We start from the raw sequence: 11,510 nt of genomic DNA on the forward strand, positions 1-11,510 counted from the left end.
TGACAACTCAGAAAACTGTGAAACCATTCCTGATGACCTCTCTTATAATGTTGAAGACTTCAAACAAAATGCACAGAACTCTCATTCCCTTCATTGTCATCTTTCTTATACAGCAATTTTCCTAATCTTATGTCATGATTAGCATTTTTCACCCCTTAATTGGGTCTTCCTCAACCCATTAGGTCATTTCATAGTATGATGTTATTCCAAGAGAACAAAGAGAAATCAATAACATATGTGAAACAAGTATAATAGAAAGGGATGTTCGATGAAGCATTAGTGGACCTAGAGGCTGGTGCCCCGCCCCTTCTCTTTCTCCCAACCTCAAATTTTTGGTCCACCACTGCCATGAAGGAAGTTAGATAAAGCATCAATTATAAAACTCTCATTGAACTCAACAAGTTATCCTATTGGAACAAAGAAGTACGTTGAGAGTGGGATTCTAGTGAATGCTTCAACAGCCTATTGTCCAGTTTTGTGATTGGAAGTCCAGCCACCCGAAAGAGTTTCTTACAAGGATATGGCAAAAAGATTGACGCACACTTGAGCAAGTACATCATTACACTATCACCAACCTGCAGATAAGAATGTTCAGTTAATCCAAGGTCCCAACTACGATTATCTGATATGGTTAAACACCAGAACCAACAACAGGAAGGCAGAAGAAGTTGAAAATCCACTGATCAGAATCTTGCCATGACATACCCTTTCTAAGAGAAGGCACCAGGCTGAAGAAGTTAGAAGCTCAACAACAACACTAGAATGGTCATCCTGTCAACAGAACTTAAAATTAATTGGTATAGAACAATCTAACTTGACTAGAGAAAGTCTTAAACCTATTAAGCTTTATTTTAAACGAAACGAACGACAACCATAAAACAAGAAATACTTAAAATTGATGAATAGAAAAGCTCCCATCCTCAGATCCTGGCTTGCCACACAGGGAGAAGGACAGGTAAAAATCCATAGCAACAATTATTTTATCTCCTAAGAAATATTTTGACTTAATTATTTCCAAAACTATGTGGCAGAGAGAGAGAGAGAGAGAGAGAGATGAAATAAAATAAAATAAAATAAAAAATTGACTTTTAAGTCCGCCAGGGAAAAAAAATGACTTCCCACAATATGGCAATACGACTTTAGAAAACAATGCAGTGTCACAAGTAACACAAATATTAAACAGCAAGCTCTGAAAATAACGGAGCATGAAACTTGAACCAAGCTGAAGGTTGCTAGTAGGAGCAACAAAACATGATTGCCTTCACAATGAAGAACGGCTAATTACCTTACTAAAGCCATTGGATATTACATTGCCGGATGCTGAATTCTCAGAGCACACCACCTCAATGGTCCTCAATACTATCTACAGGACGATTAAGGACTAGTTATGCATATACCAGAAAGCAAAAAAGCCACTGCAACAAGAAGCGATCGAAAGCTGACAGCTGAAAATCAGCACGCAAGTACATTTTGACCGATGACAACATTAAAAATCAAACCTTCAAAAACTAACACATCGACGCTGCAAGACCTTGCTGTCCATACTTTTTTTTTTTTGGTTGCTGGAGGAACCGCTTTGGCCGACAGCCGCCACGTAAACCCCCAGGTGTTGCTACCGGGGAAACCACCACCCCGACGCCACGCTTAAGTCACCACACAGCACTTCAGCCTCCCTGCTTCGCAGGGGCTTCGAACCTTGGCCTCCTCTAGGTAGAGGATAAAGGATCTACCATCCACGCTGCAACGGCCGGTGGTACTGTCCATACTTTTTCGAATCTACTTAACTGAAATTCCTCGATATAATATTCAAATGGGACAACTTGAAAACACCAATAAGAGCATAACTACGTAAACATACATAGCCATTCATCTCAAGTCCCTAACAGGGGGGAAAAAAACCAAACAAAAGCCGCAAAGGGTTCGTGCAAGTCCCCGCCTTTTGCACAAAGCCAACGCTAGATTGACCTGAGAATGCATCTAAGGGTCGTGCACGGCTGTACCTGACGCTGAGACTAGCGGGCGAGAGGACTCAAGTCGGAGAGCGGAGGCGCGTCGCCGCCGACGACGACGAAGCACCGGGTGAGGAGCCTGCGGTACTCGGCCGGATCGTCGGCCCTGAGGAGGAACGACGCGACCGCCGCCCCTCCTCCGCCGCGGGCGCAGCCGAGGCAACGCCGCCCTCCGCACCACCGGCAATGCTCCGCCGCCGCCGGCGTCGGCGGTGGCGGCGGTGGCGGAGGGAGCAACTCGAGGATGGCGTCGACGAGCGGCCGCGCGCGGTCTCGGAACAGCCGCCACAGAACGTGCGGCACTCGCCGCTTCCTCGGCATTTCTTGGAGTCGGCGGCGGTCCGGCGATGCTCTCCGGCGATCCTCTCCGGCTCTGCTGAACCAAAAAAAAAAAAGGGGGAGTTTTTAATACTTTCTGATTTTTTGTATCCGAGCAAAAATTTTATAAAAAAATATCCGAATTTTTTTAAGCTTCCGTTTTGTTTTTGAATTTAACTTGGCGCCCGAATTTTGATTAAGGTGCTTTTCCAAGGAGGCTCAACTATATTACTTAGTGAGTTGAAGGCCCGAATTGATTAAGCAATGTCTAATTTTATTATTTTGTATTTCGAAAAAAAAAAAATAATTCATTCTGTAACTTTTTTGTTCCTTTGTTTTCAAAAATAAATTTGGAACAAATTCATAATCAAAAAATTAAAAAAAAAATTGCTTCTTTGTTCTCAAAAATGACTCTAAAATCAAATCTATTTTTTTTTTTTCTTTTCATCTTTTGTTTTTCCCTTTTCTTTTTCTCCTTATCCTTTGGCCGACGACCTCGTTAAAGTGTTATTAGCTCCCAATGAGGCTAAGCCTCTTAGCGGCTAGGCAAGGGTTAGTAACTAGGCTTGGCTCAATCTCGTCAACTAGGCGAGCTTGACCTCGCTAAATTTGGGCAAAGTTGAGCTCGCCCAACTAAGGATTGGCCGAGCCTCGCCCAACCCGTCGAGGGGCTCGAGCTCACTAGAAGCTGCTAATCAACCAAAGGATGAAGGAGAAGAAGAAAAAAAAAGATGAAAAATGTAATAAAATTATTTAAAATTAAAAAGAAATTCCAAATTGTAAAAAAATTTGAAATCCTACCAAACGTATTCCTATTTGATGTTAGAAATTGTGGATTCTACCAAACGTCTTCAAATCAGGGGAAAGGGGCAAACAGGAGGAAGAAGACAAGAGGAGGAGGGCCAGGCCTAGATGAAGGAGAAGGGGGCTGGGCCATACGGGCCCATGAGCCCGATGGGCCGCTGCTTTTTTTGTTTTTTTGTTTTTTTTCTGGTTGTCTTTTTTTTATCTATTATTTATTATCTGGCAAAAGGAAAATAAAATAAAAGAAACTAAGGCCTAATTAAAATCTAATCAAAATTTAGGTGTCCACAATATGTTGATTTTCTGGACGACTACACATTACATTGTTCGTGAGAAGTGGTCTTACAGAGACTTTTTGCCGATGTTTGGCCTTGAAAAATACCCATCTTTTATGGAGCGAAATATAATATCAAATACACTTACTCCATGAGTTCATCTTAATATAATCAATTACATTATAGAAATTGTGAATGGATACTCGTGTTTTATATTGGGACTAGAGTCGGTTTTGTCATTTCTCGATGCATTGTTCATTAAAAAGAAGAAAAATAAACGGAGGTCATATATAAACTGCATCTCACTATTACAGCATAGAATGGAAAAGCGTTTAACAAGACTTACTAATTTGCAGAAGCCATACAATTTTATATGCTCAATCACTTTCACCAAATTGCAGCTTCATTATCAATTATCTCTTTACTAGACAAGCACTTAATGACCCTTACTCCTCGCTCTATCCTGATGAAGCTTCTGTTGATTCACCTTCCAACCGTGATCTACTAATATATCGGAGCTGAGCCAATGAAATCTCATGGAAGGGCTTCACCAATGGTGACTTTTGAGCTAGAAAAGCTCCTGAGACTTGCTTCATAGTTGGTCGAGACTTTGGATTAGCACTCAAGCAAGCAAGCGCTAGAGAAACTATCAAAACAATACTTCTTGCAACAGAGTTCTCTCTTGGAAAAGGCAACCGCCGGTCTAGAATTTTATGTAGCATGATATCTTCTCTAGAGGATGTCAACAAGATGGATATAATATCTCCTGGATGCTCACCCATCATTGTTTCCATTGCTACCACTCCAAAACTATATACATCGCATTTCTCATTAACGACCAAAGTATACGCGAGCTCTGAAAAAAAAAATACAGAAGGCATACAAAATTTTAGCAGTTGAGGCTTTGGACCGGATGACTACACCCTTAACCGCCCGCCCCGTCGCTGCCCCTTGAGAGGCAACTTTTCCCTCTCCATCGTGCCCCGCATAACCATGTGCGGCACCCCACACCGCCCCATTTGCCCCTTCAATTATCCTTTGAAAACAGTTAATTTTATTTCCACAACGAAACGTTTAATAGAAATGAATGACTTAGTAATACCAATATAGATGTAATATAAAATCTAAAAATCTGACTATTCCGACATGTTTTTACTTAGATGCAACATAAAAATTTAGTTTGAGACATTTTTATTCTAAAATAAGTAACCTAGTAATACTAACAATAGTAGCATACAAAATAAATATTCATTTTCCAAAAATATTCAAATATATAGATATGAATAAAACAAATACAGGAGTCAGAGCCACGGCGTAGAAGGTGGTTCCGAGGGTACATTTTGCCAATCGTGGCACAACCAATCCTTAGCTATTGTTGGCAAGTACAATAAAAGTCTACATGTCACCGATGTGCATGGATAGCGAAACTTCTACAATGTCGTTTATTTGACTTGTACCTCTATTAGTAACTTTGAGGGTAAAAAGAAAAAAAAAAAAATTATGAAGCATAAAGTATTGCTCACCTAGTGCAATGTATCCATAGGTGCCAGTGATATTTGCAGTGAAGTTAGATGAGGAATCATGATCTAGAAGTCTTGCAGTGCCAAAATCTGATACAAAACTCAGCATTTTACTATTGAGTAAGATGTTATTGCTAGATATATCTCGATGAACAATTGGCCGAGCACAATCATGGTGCATGTAAGACAAAGCATGTGCCATATCTCAGACAAGATCGGCTCTTTTGGACCAATCTAATTCCACCGCTTCGACATCATCTCTCAAAACACCAAACAGACTCCCATTTTCCATGTATTCATACACTATGAACACGCATCGCTTGTGTAAGAAAAAACCATGGAGCTTGATTATGTTTCTATGCCTTACTTCTGTCAAGTGTTTCACTTCATTCTGAAAGCTCTTGTCAAAGGACGGGTCCTCTGCTTCAAGACGGTGAAGTTTCTTCAATGCCACAACTTTCCCATTGGGCAATCGCGCTTTATAGACACTACCATAGCTGCCAGTCCCGATGCAATATTTGAGATCGAAGTCCTCTGTTGCATCAATTATATCTTCATATGCAATCCTCCCATCATAATTCCATATTGACAAGAAATTTCCATTTTTCTTTGTAGTCTCTGGTTGCTTTGTCTTTGTTGCACTTCGAAATAGAAAGCCAGATCTGACCACTATATAGCAAATTGCAGCTACCAGAATGACCACCGTCATAAAATGAATTATGCTAGACCTTCTTCCAGAGTCTTGGGTTTCATGAAACTGGTTCAAATCTTCATTGCCGAGAAAAGCATCAGGAAAAACAACCCTCAATTTATTTAGAATTGGGGCCTCAAGACGATTATATGATAACTTGAGGTGATTTAAGTGATAAAATATTTTAAATATGGATATTGAGCCACAAAGAGAATTGTTGTGAAGATCGAGATCTTTTAACTGGTTCAGTTTATTAAGTTTAAAAGGGATTTGCCCAACCAAGTTGTTCAAGCTCAAATCTAGCTGTTGGAGATTCCATAAATCTCCCATTTCTGATGGGATGGCGCAATCAATTCTATTTTCCCGTAAATTCAGCTCAATCAAGCTCTGCAAATTGCCTATTTGTGACGGTATACATCCACCGAGTTGGTTTCCTTGCAAATAGAGATAAGTCAAGCTCGTCAAATTCCCTATTTCCAGAGGAATAGATCCACCGAGTTGGTTTCCTTTCAAATTGAGATTAGTCAAACTCCTCAAATTCCCTATTTCCGGAGGAATAGATCCACCGAGTTTGTTTCCTTGCAAATAGAGATGAATCAAACTTGTCAAATTCCCTAATTCTGGAGGAATACATCCACCAAGTTTGTTTCCTTGCAAATAGAGATGAGTCAAGCTCCTCAAACTCCCTATTTCCGGAGGAATAGATCCTCCGAGTTGGTTTCCTTGCAAATAGAGATAAGTCAAGCTCCTCAAATTCCCTATATCCGGAGAAATAGATCCACCGAGTTGGTTTCCTTCCAAATCGAGATGAGTCAAGCTCGTCAAATTCCATATTTCCGGAGGAATAGATCCACCGACTTGGTTTCCTTCCAAATAGAGATAAGTCAAGCTCGTCAAATTCCCTATTTCCAGAGGAATAGATCCACTGAGTTGGTTTCCTTCCAAATCGAGATCAATCAAGCTCATCAAATTCCCTATTTCCGGAGGAATAGATCCACCGAGTTGGTTTCCTTCCAAATCGAGATCAGTCAAGCTCGTCAAATTCCATATTTCCGGAGGAATAGATCCACCGAGTTGGTTTCCTCGCAAATAGAGACTAGTCAAGTTCCTCAAATTCCCTATTTCCGGAGGAATAGATCCACTGAGTTGGTTTCCTCGCAAATAGAGAAAAGTCAACCTCCTCAAATTCCCTATTTCCGGAGGAATAGATCCACCGAGTTGGTTTCCTTCCAAATAGAGACCAATCAAGCTCCTCAAATTCCCTATTTCTGAAGGAATAGATCCACCGAGTTGGTTTTCTTGCAAATCAAGATCGGTCAAGCTCGTCAAATTCCATATTTCCGGAGGAATAGATCCATCGAGTTGGTTTCCTTCCAAATAGAGATAAGTCAAGCTCGTCAAATTCCCTATTTCCGAAGGAATAGATCCACCAAGTTGGTTTCCTTCCAAATCGAGATAAGTCAAGCTCGTCAAATTCCCTATTTCCGGAGGAATAGATCCACCGAGTTGGTTTCCTTCCAAATCGAGAAAATTCAAGCTTGTCAAATTCCCTATTTCTAGAGGAATAGATCCATCGAGTTGGTTTCCTTCCAAATAGAGATAAGTCAAGCTCCTCAAATTCCCTATTTCCGGAGGAATAGATCCACCGAGTTGGTTTTCTTCCAAATGGAGATATGTCAAGCTCGTCAAATTCCCTATTTCCGGAGGAATAGATCCACCGAGTTGGTTTCCTTCCAAATCGAGATAAGTCAAGCTCCTCAAATTCCTATTTCCAGAGGAATAGATCCACCGAGTTGGTTTCCTTGCAAATAGAGATCAGTCAAACTCCTCAACTTCCTTATTTCGGAGGAATAGATCCACCGAGTTGGTTTCTTGCAAATCAAGATCAGTCAAGCTCATCAAATTCCATATTTCCGGAGGAATAGATCCACCGAGTTGGTCTCCTTGCAAATTGAGATTAGTCAAGCTCCTCAAATTCCTTATAGAGGATGGAATGGGAGCAATGAAGTTGTTGAAACCTAAATCAACAACATTCATTTTTGTGAGGTTTCCAAGTTCAAGAGGGATAGAGCCACTTAAATTATTTGACCTAAATATAAGGGATTGTAAATTGTGCAAGCGACCAATAGTCGGTGGGACAACACCATTAAGCAAATTGAACGTGAGATTCAAGGTGTTCAATCTCTCCAAATTTCCCAACTCGGGAGGGATAGAGCCACTGATGTAATTATCACCGATATTAAGAACTTGAAGCCTAGTGACGTTTTGGACACATGGAGGCAACTCGCCAGTGAGGGAATTGGAGGACAAGTCAAGGTAAGTTAGCCTCGACAGAGTACATATTTGAAGGGGGATTTTTTCGGCTAGTCCATTATAAGAGAAATTAAGTAAGGTGAGGCTTGGAAGTAGAGAGAAGTTCATGTTGCTGAAATTACCTCCTATTTGGTACCCATATGGCAAGCGAATCCTATCGACGCTCCCAGAGGCGTCACACAATACCCCGGGCCACGCACAATGAGGTAAGGTAGTGTTGTCGGTGACGGAGGGAGACCACCACCTGCTGTAGAGAAGCGCACTTGCCTCTGATTGTTTAGAAGCTGCTGGTGTTGCAAGAATTGAATTATAGCAGGAGAAAGCTATAATGATCAGTATAGCTAAGGACATGTTGCAAATTATGCTCATCATGTTGCAGCTCTAGTCATTTGTTATTGCCATATTCTTTGGACTATGGCATTTAAAACGCAAAGCAAGACATTGTACCAACTCGTCAAACGAAACACGATTTCCACAATTCACTTGTTATCTTTGTATTGACTTGACACTTACTGTCATTTATTCTTTCCTCCCTTCCCTTTTCTTTTGAGATGATTGAGTTGCCATCAACTCGTAGGGCTACAAAAGGGGAACTAATTACTAAAAATTGAATTAGATTGTGAAGCAATCCAAGTTTCAGCACCCCTGCAAACCAAAAACTGTGTATCAAATATCATCTCTACTTTTTACGTCCTTGCAGAGTCACAATGCTTCATCAAGGACTATTCTATTATTTCGAACCGAAAAAAAGAAAAGAAAAAAAAAAGGATCTTCTTCCGTGCCCATAAATTCCTGAAAGAGTTGGTAAGTGCCAAAATACTAATGATAAATGGATCTTCGTCGGGGTGATTTTATGCTACATATAATCAGCAATAGTAATGTTATGACTTTTTAAGTAATCATTTAAGTGTCATAGTTTTTAGCTCCCTTAAGTTACATAGGTGATTCTTTTACTAGAAATTCCTATGTGGCATTGATTCCTGGAAAATCAATTGAATTATTTAATTAATGCCACAATGGATTTTCAAGTTAAAAAACCATTATTGTAATTTTAGATATTTGGTTTTTAAAAGTTGCACCTCTAATTTTCGAGCAAACAAAATATTCTAATCTTGCAAATCTCTTAATGTAGCAGTTTTGTGATTCGATTAGAATTTAAACAAGCATACCGGCCAAAAGAAAAGGATATAAACCATGTAAGGATGGATCTTGTGCACATCCATCAAGAAATCAAGAAATTCCTATGCGGCATTGATTCCTGGCAAATCAATTGGATTATTTAATATTAAATTAATGCCACAATGAATTTTCAAGTTAAAAAACCGTTATTGTAATTTTAGATGTTTGGTTTTTAAAAAGTTACGCCTCTAATTTTTAGCAAACAAAATATTCTACTCTTGCAAATCTCTGAATTTCGCAATTTTGTGATTCGATTAGAATTTAAACAAGCATACCGGCCAAAAAAAGGATTTAAACCATGTAAGGATGGATCTTGTGCACATCCATCAAGAAGTCAAGATCTTTTGGGGTTTTACGTGTGTTGACTTTGGATTAGTACGTGGTCGATGGTTCATGGGAAGTCAAGGTCTTTATGACACTCTTAATGGGTGTTGTTTAGCCTTAAAAATTTCTAACCCATCGTAAAGGAAAGGTTATGGACCAATTTTTTAGCTTTTTCTTCTTTTGACTAACATGCCTTCAACTTTGAAAGAGAAAGATCCTTGTAATTCCATTCACACTGTAAATATCAAATCGTGTTGTGCATCGATGATAGTGACCCTATTTGAGTCATTTCTCAAAGCACATAGTAGACTTCCCCTTCCATTATGTATTCATAAACCAAGAACACGCATCACTTGTGCAAGCACAAAACCATGAAGCTTCATTTTGCTTTTATATCATACTTTCATCAATTGTTTCACTTCATTACAAAAGCTCTTGCCAAAAGATGGGTTCACTGCTTCAAGATGGTGAAATTTCTCTAATGCCACAATTTTTCTTGGGCGATCGCCATATAGATACTACCATAATTTCCACTCACTATGCAATATATGATGTTGAACTCTTCCGTTGAATTGATTATGTCTTCATATGCAATTCTCCAATCATAATTCATTATAATAAGAAATCTCCATGTTCCTCTGATGCCTTTGATTGCGTGCTTTTGTTGTACATTGAAATATGAAGGAGGCCTAACAACTAGATGGGAAATTAGATAAGTGAGATTATCTAAACACATCCATTAAAAAATGTCCACAGTTCAAAGAGAGTCACAAGTTTATGAACAAGCTCTAATTTTTTCTGGTGGACCATATAAAGTTCTCAGCCTCACTCAAAGGTTAACTCCAATTATTTTAAGAGTCCATTTATGTTTCTGAAATTGATAATTATTGCTTCCAGGACACTGTTGTTGTTGAGTAATTGAACTTCTATTTTTCCTTCTAATCATCCATCAATCCATTCATAACCCCATTTTAATTATTTTGCCTAATGTCCCACAAGACTACTAAGAAATTGCAATGAACTACCATGAAAGAGACTATCTGTAGAAATTGTATGGTCAACCGAGAAATTGCAAGGAACTGCCATGAAAGAGACTATCTGTTGACTCTCTGTAGAAATTGTACGGTCAGTGGAACAAGACGACTCAAGTCACTAACAGCTTTCGACATACTTTGCCTAAGTTCGACTTTCGTGGCCACACGTAACACGTTGTGTTCAACCAATTTGAGGACCTACATCAATTATGGAGTAAATAAAGACGACGACCGTAATGAATTTTTAAATAGAAAAATGAGAAAAGATTCAACAATCCGGGTACTTCAAATCACTCATGAATTAATTACACTTGTGTCCTCACAACCGGAAGGAGTTCTGTCGAAAAGTACTTTGAACTATAAAATTCATCCAAGGTACTAATTTCTTCTTTTGTATCAAGAATTTACCTAGCCAATTTAGCTGTCAAGAAGACCATGAAAATGTTGATGCGCCGGATAGAGTCTGTCGAAGCTGTGCCAATGAGATTGCATGGAAGGGCTCGACCATTGGTATTTTTTGAGCCAAAATAGCTAAGGAAACTCGTTTCATCGTTGGTCATGACTTTGGGTCCACACTTATGCAAGCAAGAGCCAGAGAAATCGCCTGAACAATGTTTTTCGCAACAAAACTCTTTCTCGGAATAGGCCAACACTGGTCTAACATGTCGAGTAACATGATATCTTCTCCTTTAGAGGTCAATAGCACCGAGATGATCTCTACCAGATGCTTGCCCATTATTGTTTCTGTTAAAATATGCCTCGAGTTTGAGCCCAATGTGAAATTTCGAATATTCCGAATTAGATATGTTGCAAACGTTCGAAATCGAGCAAAGAAGATCCGAATATTAACTTCCCCAAAATTCAAATCTGCGTTGGAGAATTTGGCCGCTGAAATAGGAAAGTCAACCTTTGACTTGGACTTGAATTTTGTTTAAAATATAAAGAGATGTGTTTTGGTTAAAATCGTTCAAGATAACAACAAAATAAGAAAGTTTGGTGTTGACTTTGATTTGCATCTTGGGATTAACATGCGTGTCAGGCAA

The 11,510-nt window shown here is 39.3% G+C and overlaps 1 long non-coding RNA gene and 1 pseudogene across 1 annotated transcript; both read right to left on the bottom strand.

The window, feature by feature from the left end:
- Positions 1-496: 496 nt before the first annotated feature.
- On the bottom strand, positions 497-1,365 carry LOC120290236. Its single transcript, XR_005548082.1, has 3 exons — positions 1,286-1,365; positions 706-771; positions 497-575 (listed from the first exon to the last, which is right to left on the bottom strand). It is a non-coding gene; the product is annotated as an uncharacterized LOC120290236 (long non-coding RNA).
- A 2,499-nt stretch (positions 1,366-3,864) lies between these two features.
- On the bottom strand, positions 3,865-8,281 carry LOC120290658 (annotated as a pseudogene).
- Between the last annotated feature and the right edge of the window lie 3,229 nt (positions 8,282-11,510).

The sequence above is a fragment of the Eucalyptus grandis genome, chromosome 2, assembly GCF_016545825.1.
Source record: "Eucalyptus grandis isolate ANBG69807.140 chromosome 2, ASM1654582v1, whole genome shotgun sequence".
Taxonomy (NCBI): Eukaryota; Viridiplantae; Streptophyta; class Magnoliopsida; order Myrtales; family Myrtaceae; genus Eucalyptus; species Eucalyptus grandis.